This window comes from Rhinolophus hipposideros, assembly GCF_964194185.1.
Source record: "Rhinolophus hipposideros genome assembly, chromosome: 17".
NCBI lineage: Eukaryota > Metazoa > Chordata > Mammalia > Chiroptera > Rhinolophidae > Rhinolophus > Rhinolophus hipposideros.
Genome location: NC_138063.1, coordinates 53,704,555 through 53,717,959, shown reverse-complemented (window position 1 = coordinate 53,717,959; position 13,405 = coordinate 53,704,555).

Below are 13,405 nucleotides of genomic sequence, written 5' to 3'. Positions count from 1 at the left end.
AAACTTGGCCAGAAGGACAGCTTAGAGAGAATCTGCAGTCTGAAGGAGGAGGAAGGGACTTGCTTCTTTCTGCTAGCTTCCTTTTTTCCCAATGTCACCTTAGCAATGCTTCTTCCCCACCCTCAACCAGTGACAGTGCCTTCCCACAGCAGTACTTGAGCCGAGTTTGTAATTTTTTCAAGACTTGCAGAGCCAGCCTCAGCAGCCCCGCAAGACGCCAGTCTCAACACCAGAGAGCAGGGCTGGGGAATCAGGGAAGTATTCCATAAAGAGGCTCCACTTCAAAATTTCTAAATTTCAGAAATTCTAACTTTTTCTTTTGTTCCCCACCCTGAAGGATAGTAGCTACCTCCCTGATACATCTTTTTGTTATCTAGTTAACATCTTTATACCTAGTTAACAATTGTTTATATCACGTTCTCTCTGCTGGAATAATGGTATCGTTTCTCTCTCCTTTCTGGATCCTGACTACAGAAACATTCAGGATTAATTCTTTTGTGTCTGGCTTCTTTCACTTATCACGTTAGTGAGACTTGGCTGTAGTATTACATGTAGCTATAGTTCATGAATTGTCAATGCTGTTTAGCACCCCAATGTGTAGACCTGCCACAATTTACTTATCCAACCACTTTTGGTAGATTTTCAGGTTTGGCCTACTCTGATGCTTCTCTGAATATTCTTGCATATGAGTTTTGGTGCATTTGAGTGCACATTTCTGTAGGTGTGTCCCACAAGTAGAATTTTTATGTCAGAGTATATAGACATTCAACTTTAGTGGATCGTACCACATGGTTTTCCAGAATGGTTGCACCAATCACACACCCGCCAGCAGTGTAATGAGAACTTCTATTGTCCACACTGTAACCAGTTCTTGATATGCCAAACTTTTAAATTTTAGCTATTCTGGTGTATTTGTGGTAGTATCTTATTGTATAAGTTGTCTATTTCTGTACAACAAATCATCCCCAAATTTGGTGGCTTAAAAACTTCATTGTCTCACAGTTTCTGTGAGTCATCATTTCATTGGGAGTGATTTAGCAGGGAGATTTTGTTCAGGGTCTTTCACTCACTCAGCTCTTGGCTGGAGGCCTCAGTCCTACACCTTGTGGGTCTTACAGAGCTGCCTGAACAGTGGCAGGATATGTCCAAGTGATCTAAGAGAGGGAGCGAGGTGGAAGCTTCAGGGTCTTTCCTGGCTGAATCACAGAAGCCTCATGCTTCCATCTGCTATTCTTTCTGTTGGAAGCCAGTGTCTACTCCTAGACTACCGTGGCATAGGGGGTAGAATCAGGGCTCATGTTTTGAAGGCAGAAGTCTCCCATAATCTGCAGGGGACATGTTCCAAGACCCCCACTGGATGCCTGAAACTGTAGGTAGTACTGAACCCTATATACAGAGGGTGCCAAAAAATGTATACACATTTTAAGAAAGGAAAACTGTATTAAAATTGTAATAATATGTATCGATAACAAAAGATGAATACAAGTCACATGTGACTTCTGCAATTACAGGAGGTGCTCAAAGGGGTTGCCATCAGTGTCCAGACACTTCTGATTATGGTGAACTACTGCTTGAGCAACATTGACAAAGTGTCCACTTGTATACAATTTTTTGGCACCCCCAGTACACTGTACTATGTTTTTTCCTATACATATATACATACCTGTGATAAAGTTTAATTTATAAATTAGGCACAGTAAGAGATTAACAACAATAACTAATAATAAAATAGAACAATTAGAACCATATACTGTAATAAAAGTTATGTGAATGTGGTCTCTTTCTCTCAAAATACTATACTGTTGTACTCACCTTCTCATTTAAAGGAAGCACTTTCTGGTTTCTCTTTGGCATATCTGAATTTTCCAGCATCTTGTGCTTTGGGGCCATTACTAAATAAAATCAGAGTTACTTGAACATAAGCACTGCAATACAGAGACAGTGGATCTGGTAACCAAATCAGCTACTAAGTGACTAATGGGCGGGAAGTGTATAAAGTGTGGAGATGGTGGACAAAGAGATGAGTCACGTCTCAGGTAGGACATAGCTAGATTTCATCATGTTATTCAAAACGGTGTGCAATTTAAAACTTATGAATTGTTTATTTCTGGACTTTTCCATTTAATACTTTTGGACCATGGCTGATCATTAGTAACGAAAACCGAGGAAAGCGAAATTGCAGATTAGGAGCACTACTGTATCAAAGAATTTGTGTACTTACCTTAAATCTATTGCACACATTATGGTTTTCATTTATAGCTGGTTACTAACAAAACTGAGATCGTCCATTTGAGTACCCTCTGGTGAAGTTTTCAAATCTCTTGATCACTTTTCTCTTTATTGTTTTAAAAAATTGATTTGTAGGAGTTATTTGTATATTCTGGACACACGCTCTTTGTTAGAATTACGTGTTGCCAACATTTACTCAATTATGAGTAATTTCTCTTTTATACCTTTCAGTGTTTTTCAATGTTTTTGCAGTTAACATACAACTTTTATAGTTAAAAATACCTGGGCCGGCCTGGTGGCTCGTGGTTAGAGCTCCATGCTCCTAACTCCGAAGGCTGCCGGTTCGATTCCCACATGGGCCAGTGGGCTCTCAACCACAAAGTTGCCAGTTCAATTCCTCTGTGGGCTGTGCCCCCTGCAACTAGCAACTGGCAACCTAACCTGGAACTGAGCTGCACCCTCCACAACTGGGACAGAAAAGACAACAACTTGAAGCTGAATGGCACCCTCCATAACTAGGAGTGAAAGGACAACAACTTGACTTGGAAAAAAGTCCTGGGAGTGCACACTGTTCCCCAGTAAAGAACTGTTAAAAAAAGAAAAAGAAAAAAAGAAACCAACATTCATAAAATAAAAAAAAATCTTTAAAAAACAAAGTTTTAGTGGCAGACTGACAGAGAAAGCAAACTGCCGAGAGTTCAAACTTCAATGGATGTAGGAGAAGGTAGGCAGTAAGTGCTAGCAGGATAGTTATTTACTGGAAATTAGTCACTGACCTGAACATTCCAGTCCCTTGTTTCTTTGGAAACTTATGAGGGCAGATGTTTAAGAAAGCCTTAATTAATCAAGTTCTACTTTCTTTCTTTTAAATAAGATTTTATTGGGGAAGGGGAACAGTACTTTATTGGGGAACAGTGTGTACTTCCAGGACTTTTTTCCAAGTCAAGTTGTTGAACTTTCAATCTTAGTTGTGGACGGTGCCATTCAGACGGTGCCATTCAGCTTCAAGTTGTTGTCTTTTCAGTCTTAGTTGTGGAGGGCGCAGCTCAGCTCCAGGTCCAGTTGCCATTACTAGTTGCAGGGGGCACAGCCCACCATCCCTTGCGGGAGTCGAGGAATCGAACTGGCAACATTGTGGTTGAGAGGACTTGCTCCAACCAACTGAGCCATCCGAGAGCTCAGCAGCAGCCCAGCTCAAGGTGCCGTGTTCAATCTTAGTTGCAGGGGGCGCTGCCCACCATCCCTTGCGGGACTGGAGGAATTGAACTGACAACCTTGTGGTTGAGAGCCCACTGGCCCATGTGGGAATCGAACCGGCAGCCTTCAGAGTTAGGAGCACAGAACTCTAACCACCTGAGCCACCAGGTCGGCCCTCAAGTTCCAGTTTCTGAACCAGACTGTGATGATGATTCCAAGGCTAACATATGTTCCCTGCCTTCCCAAAAAGGGTTACCTCTTGTCCAGAGATGTAAATGCTTTCACTTCTGCTGTTCGCTTGCTCATAAAAAATGCATAGCCTGGAGCTCTAAATGTGAGCAGGAGCACTATATTTATTTGTAAGTAACTAGTGAAGCAGCAGAAACATTGGCTGATCTCAATCATCTCTAATCAATGTCCCCTTCCCTGGGGTTTCCTTCAGTGGTTTAACTTTGTTATGGGATAGCTTTCTCCATTATGAGCCCTTCATCAATTATCCTTCCAGATAATAAAAGCATTTCAGGTATCTTAATTCTTGATACTTTGTTGCCTTTTAGGACTTAATCTAAAACTCAGCCTTGGAAGAATTCTTAACTTTTTCAGAGCCCCAAATTATGTGAATGCAACAGTATGATTGGTGAGAAATAAATTTAAAATCTCCAGATTTTGTCTTTCCCACTTAGTGTCTCCTGGAATCCCACTGAAGGATTTCTTTCCTAATCAAACCCCTGACCAGTCCAGGATCTACTGTTTCAATCATATGAAGAAGAAACCTATTTTGATACTAAATGGGTTACTCTGTGAAAATCTCATCACAGCAGAAGGCAGCTAGCGCCATCTGCTGGAAACATTAATAGTCCTATCTTTTCATGAAGTAATTGGTCTGAGTCTAGTTAGTTCACAACCTGATCACCTTTAGTATTTCTGAGTGACAATTATTTGCCTTGAGACACTCTGTCTTTTAGATTATATTTGAGAGAAAAACAAAGTATAATTTTCCCTAGATATAAAAATAATTTTAACCCCAAATATGTAGTTATCCCAGCCATTATCTGCTCTTATCCCAAAGGATGTCCTAAGGAGGAGCTAAGATAATACCCTGTTTCCCCCCAAAATAAGACTTAGCTGCACAAACAGCTCGAATGTGTCTTTTGGAGCAAAAATTAATATAAGACCCGGTATTATTTTACTATCATATAAAACCGGGTCTATATAATTTAATGTAATACCAGGTCTTTTATTAGTTTTTGCTCCAAAAGATGCATTAGACCTGATTGTCCAGCTAGGTCTTATTTTGGGGGAAATACGGCTAGGTATAGTTGGAAAATAACTAATTTCTTTAGGGCAATTCCAGCAGTGTGCGCGCACCCTCACGCCAAACTGGTTTCTCTCTTTCTTTCTCTTTCTTTCTCTCTCTCTGTTGTATTTCTTTCCCTCTTTCCTTCCTTTGATCCTTTCACTTTTATTCCTTCTTAGTCCTCCTCTCTCTTCCTCTGTTTCTCTCTCTCTTCCCTCAATTAACAAAAATGATTTGAGAATCTGGTACTCATCCAGAACAAAGACCATGAGTTAAATAGTTCTATGTATATTCTTTGGTTGGCAAACTTCCCAGGCTTCAAAATCATGGCAGAGACTGTGATATGCATTGAGGAAAGAAAGACCTGGCAAGTAACTCAATATTATGGTTCTTGGATGCTGAGTTCAGAAAACCCTGGTACTAGCCAGGCTGTTGGGGCCTCTGCTCCCTAAAGAGACAGAAATGGTCAATCAAGGATCTGGGCTTGGAAGTTCGAAACTTGGCCCTCATGACTTGTCAACAATATCAATTGTTTTTTTTTTTTTAAAGATTTTTAGTTAAATATAGCTAACATACAATATTATATTAGTTTCAGGTGTACCTCATAGTTATTCAACAGGACTCACCTGGCACTATACAGAGTCATTACCACATTATTGATTATATTCCCTATGCTAAAGAAGTGATCACCATGATAAATCCAGCAACCATCTGAAACTATACCACGCTATCAATATTATTGACTATGTATTTTGCTTTTTTTTTGAACAGGGCTTTATTGGGGAACAGTCTGTACTTCCAGGACTTTTTTCCAAGTCAAGTTGTTGTCCTTTCAGTCTTAGTTGCAGGGGGCGCAGCCCACCATCCCTTGCGGGAGTCGAACCGGCATCCTTGTGCTTGAGAGGATGCGCTCCAACCAACTGAGCCATTCGGGAGCTCAGCAGCAGCTCAACTCAAGGTGCCGTGTTCAATCTTAGTTGCAGGGGTCGCTGCCTACCATTCCTTGCGGGACTCGAGGTATCAAACCGGCAACCTTGAGGTTGAGAGCCCATGCTCCAACTAACTGAGCCATCCGGGAGGCAACTCAGCTCAAGGTGCAGTGTTCAATGTTAGTTGCCCGGGGCAGAGCCCACCATCCCTTGCCGGACTCAAGGAGTTGAACCGGCACCCTTGTGGTTGAGAGCCCACTGGCTCATGTGGGAATTGAACCAGCAACCTTCGGAGTTAGAAGCATGGAGCTCTATCCATCTGAGCAACTGGGCTGGCCCTTGACTGGTTTCTATGCTGTATATTACATCCCCAAGACTTGTTTTATATCTGAAACTTTGAACCTCTTACTCATCTTTATCTTTCCCTCCTTTTTAATTTTTCAATTAGAATTGACATTCAATATTATTTTACATTAGTTTCAGGTGTACAGCATAGTGGTTAGACATTTACGTAATTTAGGAGTGATCCCCTTGACTAATGCCCACTGAACATTATACATAGTTATTACCATATTATTGATTATATTCCCTATACTTTACATCACCATGACTATTTTGTAACTACCAATTTGAATTTCTTAATCCCTTCACTTTTTTCACCCTGCCCCCAACCACCCTCCCATCTATCACCCTGATAGATATAGTACGCATCTGACACCATACATAGTTAAAGACTATATTATTATTTTTTTTATTAAATTTATTGGGGTGACAATTGTTAGTAAATTTACATAGATTTCAGGTGTACAATTCTGTATTACATCATCTATAAATCCCATTGTGTGTTCACCACCCAGAGTCAGTTCTCCTTCCATCACCATATATTTGATCCCCTTACCCTCATCTCACACCCCTCATCCCCCTTACCCTCTGGTAACCACTAAACTATTGTCTGTGTCTATGAGTTTTTGTTTCTCTTTTGTTGTTTTTGGTTTATATACCACATATCAGTAAAATCATAGGGTTCGCTGCTTTTTCTGTCTGACTTATTTCACTTAGCATTATACCCTCAAGATCCATCCATGTTGTCACAAATGCTCCTATATCATCTTTCCTTAAATCCGAATAGTATTCCATTGTGTATATATACCACAACTTCTTTATCCATTCATCTATCGAAGGACATTTTGGTTGTTTCCATGTCTTGGCCACCGTAAACAAAGCTGCAATGAACATTGGAGTACACGTGTCTTTATAGAGAAATATTTTCAGATTTTTTGGGTAGATACCCAGGAGACCGATTGCTGGGTCATATAGTAATTCTATTCGTAATTTCTTGAGGAACCTCCACACTGCCTTCCATAGCGGCTGCACCAGTCTGCATTCCCACCAACAGTGTATGAGGGTTCCTTTTTCCCCACAGCCTCTCCAACACTTGTTACTATTTGTCTTGTTGATGATAGCCATTCTGACTGGGGTGAGGTGATATCTCATTGTGGTTTTCATTTGCATTTCTCTGATGATTAACGATGTTGAGCATTTTTTCATATGTCTATTTGCCATTTGTATGTCCTCTTTGGAGAAATGTCTCTTCAGGTCCTCTGTCCAGTTTTTCAATTGGGTTGTTTGTTTTTTGTTGGTTGAGTTTCATGAGTTCCTTGTATATTTTGGATATTAGCCCCTTATCAGAGGCACTGTTTGCAAAAATCTTCTCCCATTCAGTTGGTTGCCTCTTTATTTTGTCAATAGTTTCTTTTGCTGTGCAGAAGCTTTTCAGTTTCATATAATCCCATTCATTTATTTTAGTTTTTACTTCCATTGCCTTTGGAGTCAAATTCATAAAATGCTCTTTGAACCCAAGGTCCACAAGTTTAGTACCTATGTTTTCTTCAATGCAGTTTATTGTGTCAGGTCTTATGCTTAAGTCTTTGATCCATTTTGAATTAATTTTGGTACATGGTGACAGATAGCAGTCCAGTTTCATTCTTTTGCACGTGGCTATCCAATTCTGCCAGCACCATTTATTGAAGAGGCTGTCTTTCCTCCATTGTATGTTTTTAGCTTCTTTGTCAAAAATTATCTGTCCATATTTATGTGGTTTTATTTCTGGGTTCTCAATTCTATTCCATTGGTCTATGTGTCTGTTTTTCCGCCAATACCAAGATGTTTGATTATTGTAGCCCTGTAGTACAAGCAAAAATCAGGGAGTGTGATACCTCCAGCATTGTTCTTTATTTTTAATATTGCTTTGGCTATTCAGGGTCTTTAGTGGTTCCAAACAAATCTGATGATTTTTTGTTCTATTTCTTTAAAAAATGCCATTGGGATTTTGATGGGGATTGCATTAAATCTGTATATGGCTTTGGGTAATATGGCCATTTTTAACTATGTTGATTCTTCCAATCCATGAGTACAGAATATCTTTCCATTTCTTTGTGTCTTCTTCAATTTCTTTCAAAAATGTCTTATAGTTTTCAGCATATAAATCCTTCACATCCTTGGTTAAGTTTATTCCTAGGTATTTTATTCTTTTTGCTGCAATTGCAGAAGGAATTGTTTTTTCTGTTTCTTTTTCTGAGATTTCATTGTTGGTATATAGGAAAGCAATGGACTTTTGTACTTTGATTTTGTAGCCAGCAACTTTACTGTATTCATTGATTGTTTCTAACAGCTTTTTGGTGGAGTCTTTAGGGTTTTCTATATATAGCATCATGTCATCTGCAAAGAGTGACAATTTAATTTCTTCACTCCCAATTTGGATGCCTTTTATTTCTTTCTCTTGACTGATTGCTCTGGCAAGAACTTCCAACACTATGTTGAAAAGCAGAGGTGATAGGGGACAACGTTGTTGTGTTCCTGAACGTAGAGAAACCTTTGGCATTTTAATTATGTGTTTTGGTGTTCGCCTCTTGGGGTTCATCTTATTTGGGATGCTCTATGCTTCCTGGACTTGTATATCAATTTCCTTTGCCAGGTTAGGAAACTTTTGAGTCATTAGTTCTTCAAACAGGTTTTTAATTACTTGCCCTCTCTCTCTTCTCCTGGTAACCCCATAGTGTGAATGTGGATATGTTTGAGGTTGTCCCAGAGACCGCTTAAACTCTCCTCATTTTTTGGTGTTCTTTTTTTGTTTTGTTGTTCTGATTGGGTGTTTTTTGCTACCCTGTCTTCTAAATTTCTGGTTCAATCCTCCATCTAATCTACTGTTGATTACCTGTAATGTATTCTTCATTTCTGTTAATGTAGTCTTCATTTCTCTTATTGTTATCTTCACTTCTGTTATTTCTGATTGGCTCTTTTTTATGTTTTCTATCCCCATTTTAATGTTTCCTATTTATTTAATGAAGTTCTCCCTGAGATCACTGAGCATCCTTATAAACAGTTTCCAGAACTCTGTATTTGATGGATTGCTTGTCTCCATTTTGTTTCATTCTTTTTCTGGAGCTTTGTTCCTTTTTTTTTTTTTAATTTGGGACATTTCTTTTTTTTGTCTCCCCATTTTGGGTGCCTCCTTGTGCTTGTTTCTATGTATTAGGTAAGGCTGTTATGTCTCCCAGTCTTAGTAGAGTGACCTTATGTAGTAGTAGTGTTGTGGGGCTCAGTGGCGTAGTCTTCCTTGTCACCTGAGTGCACACTTCAGGTGTGTTCCTTGTTTGGGTTGTGTGTGCCCTCCTGTTATAGTTGAGCCTTGGTTACAGTTCGCACATCTTTTTTTTTTTTTTTGAGGAGTCTGTCTAAAGGTTTATAAATTTTATTTTTCAAAGAACCATTGAACCATAGTTTCATTGATCTTTTCTATTTTTTTAGTCTCTATTTCATTTATTTCTACTCTGATCTTTTTTATTTCCTTCCTTTCATTCTTGTTGGACTTTGTTGTTCTGTTTCTAGTTTCTTTAGCTGTAAGGTGTTTATTTGAGGTTTTTCTTGTTTGTTTCTGGAGGTAGGCCTATATTGCTATGAATTTCCCTCTTAGATCTTCTTTTGCTGTGTTGTGTAGATTTTGGGTCATTGTGTTTTCATTTAAGCTTGTCTCCAGATATATTTTGATTTCCTTATTGGTTTTTATGTTAAACAATTGATTGTTTAATACAGGGGTGTCCAAACTGTGGCCCGCAGGTCAACTGCGGCCTGCAATCCATTTTTAATTGGCCCACAGCAAATTCCAAAAATATATTTAGTTTACTTAAATAAACCAGGTGAGGCAATACGTACTTCACCTCGAATGAGTGGCCCAGCTGTTTGTGTATTTTACTGCGTATGGTCCTTGGTAAAAAACGATGAAAAAAGTTTGGACACCTATGGTTTAGTAGCACGTTTAGTAGCCTCCACGTGTGTGTTTTTTCCACTTTTATTTCTAGTCTCTAGTAATAACTAGATTATTATCTAGTAACTGATTTCTAGTTTTATACCACTGTGATGGGAGAAGATGTTTGATATTTCAATCTTAGCAAATTTATTGAGTCTTGTTTTGTGCCCTAATATGTGGTCTATCCTGGAAAATATTGTATGTGCACTCTTAAAAAGAATGTGTATTCTGCTATTTTGGGGTGGAATGTTTTGTAAATATCTATTAAATCTTTCTGGACTAATATGCCATTCAAGACCACTGTTTCCTTCTTGATTTTCTGTCTGGATGATCTATCTATTGATGTAAGTGGAGTGTTAGAGTCCTCTACTATTACTCTTCCTTTATGTCTGTCAGTATTTGCTTTATATACTTAGATGCTCCTACATTGGGTGCATAGATGTTTAGGAGAATTATAGTCTCTTGTTGGATTGATCCCTTTATCATGTAATGTCCCTCTTTGATCTTTGAAAACACCAATTAGATAAGATCACTTAGTAGATGGGACACAGAAAGGCTTCATGCATGTTTGTTGCATGAGTGAATGAAGTCAGGAAGGCAAACAGCTTGATACTCAGAAGCGCTCTGCTTCATAATTTTCACTTTTTTCCAGTGTGAACACTGACAGGATGCAGGTAAATATCTTTCTATTGGGCAAATATGATTAAAATGCAAGAACAGTTGCTCAACTTTGTTTCTGAGGCTTTCACACACCAGTTTATACTAGAAAGGGGAGAGTTTCAAGGTTTCCTTAGTGTAAGTGTGATTATTTTTATAAAAGACAACAAGGAGGTTTAAACTACTATAACAATGTTATATAGTGTAGCTGCTCCTACAGAAAAAAATGCATAAGACAGTGAAATAAACTATGAAACTTAAGATGTTAGGGAGGAAACCAATGGCTTAAAGTTGCTCTCTAAAATTAGTTTGTGGCATTAAAAATCAACAAACTAGTTCAAAATATGGACTTTTTAAAATAGGTCTCATGTTTTAGCACATCTGACAAAACAGGGAACATTCATATAGAAACTGTCTAATATACTTATTTGCAAGTTTAAAATTACGTTAAAATAGTGGGTACTATTTTAATTTATTCTACTTTTGCATATTTTGGGAGATTCTCCTATTTTTAAATATTCTATTTTATAAATTTTGTTTACTCATTGTTGTATCTATTTCTTGAAATGAATATGTTAGTGAGAAAATTAGTTTAATAAATATTTCATTCTTGAAGCCATGCCAGTATGAAGATTTTGATAGAAATCAGCCTAGATAAGCCAATTGTAAAGTTGGGAATAGGTTGCATCATGCTCTTTTATATCTGTAGTTTTCAAAATACTGTAAATGTTATTTTATTAATTATACTCTTAACAATACTTTTTAAAAGGAAATCAAATATAATTATTTTTTTAAATTAAAATGTGTAATTCTATGTTAGGTCAGATTGTTATACTTCAGATATAAATGAAGTACTTTAAAAGTGTATTTGTTAGTTAGGTCTATGTTTTATGGACTTAACAAACATTACAAAAAATTTTAACCAGACACAAAAGTAGAAGAAATATAATGAATGTTTGTATTGGTTTTCTATTGCTGCTATAACGAATTATCCTCAATTTAGTAACCTAAAACAACACAAATGTATCTTACTGTTCTGTAGATTAGTAGTCCAACTCAGGTCTTACTGGGTTAAAATCAAGGTGGTTCTATGAGAGAATCCATTTCCTCACCTTTTCCAGCTTCTAAAGGCCACCTGCCCACATTCCTTGGCTTGTGTTCCCTTTCTCCTTCTTCAAAGTCAACAAACAGCAGTGGAGTCCTGTCAGATTGTATCTCTCAGAAGCCTCTGGTGTCGACTAAATATTTATGTCTCTCCAAAATTCATATATTGAAATCCTAATGGCTGATGTGATAGTGTTTGGAGGTGGGATCTTTGGGAGGTATTTAAATAGTGAGGGTGAAACACTCACGAATGGAATTAATCTCTTCTAAAAGAGACCCCACAGAAGTCCCTCTCCCTTCCAGTATGTGAGGACACAGTGAGAAGGCCCTGGCTATGAACTTGGAAGAAGGCTCTTACCAGAATGCAACCATGTTGGCACCTTGATCTTGGACTTCCAGCCTCTACAATTTTGAGAAATTTCTGTTGTTTATAAGTCACCCAATCTGTAGTGTTTTGTTATGAGAGACTGAACAAACTAAGACAGCCTCCCTCTGTTGTTACATCTGCCTCTGACTCTGATACAGCTGGGAAAGTTTCTTAATTTGGAAGAACCCAAGTGATTAGATTGGATCCATGGGGAAAATCCAGAATAATCTCCCCATCCCAAGGTTCTTAATCTTAATCACAGCAGCAAAGTCCCTTTTGGAGGACTATTCATTTTGGAGGTCCAGAGATCAGGATGTGGACATCTTTGGGGGGCTATTATTGTGCCAACCACTATGCCATGTACCTATCTCCTTGCTTCAACATTATCAACACTTTGCCGATATTGTTTCTTTTCCTATTTCCTTACTTTTGTTTTTTTTTGGAGTATTAATGCAAATTCCAGAAATCATATAACTTGCCTGTAAATACATTTAGTGTGTTTCTCCAAACTTAAAAACAAAACATAACCACAATAGCATTATCATAGCAAAATTACCATTCTTCAGTGTCATCTAACATCCATTCCATGTCCAAGTTTCCCAATCTTTTCAGAAAAAAGATTTTTTAGAAGCTACTTTGTCCTAATTATGACCCAAACAAGGCCCACAAACTTCATTTAGCTAATGAATCTGAATTAGCTCTCACGCCTGCTTTATAAAAGATTTTCCTCTCATTATCATCCCTTTTTTTCTGATGCTATTTAATTGTTGAATAATGAAATTGGGTCATTTGGTCTGCAGTATTTCCTACCTTCTGGATTCAGCTGATTGCTTCCTGGTGGTGTTACATAACATGTTCATTTTGGTCCCTACATTTCCTTAAGCTTGTAGTTAATTATAGGCTTAACCGGATTTACATTTCTTTTTCCTTTCTTCTTTAATGAGCATACTTCAGAAGTGATGCTGCATACTTCCCATTGCATATCAGAGTGCATACAGAATCTGGTTGTCCCAATTTTGTTAATGTTAAAATTATTCATCTGGACATATTTGAAAATATTACAATATTCCTACTTAATAGTAATACCATTTACTGCTTACTTACTTACCATACACCAGGTATTTCACTGGTTGCTTTCTATGATTTTCTCATATTACATCTCAGTACATTAACTATACTCACAGATGTGCAAAAACATACCAGAATTGGTTGGAAGACTGAATTACTGCTATGATCTTCAGTTTACTTTTTGTAACATGGGGTGAGATTCCTGCTCTGATTTACAGGCTTCCTTGAGAAATAGAACAGGCGATGCTACA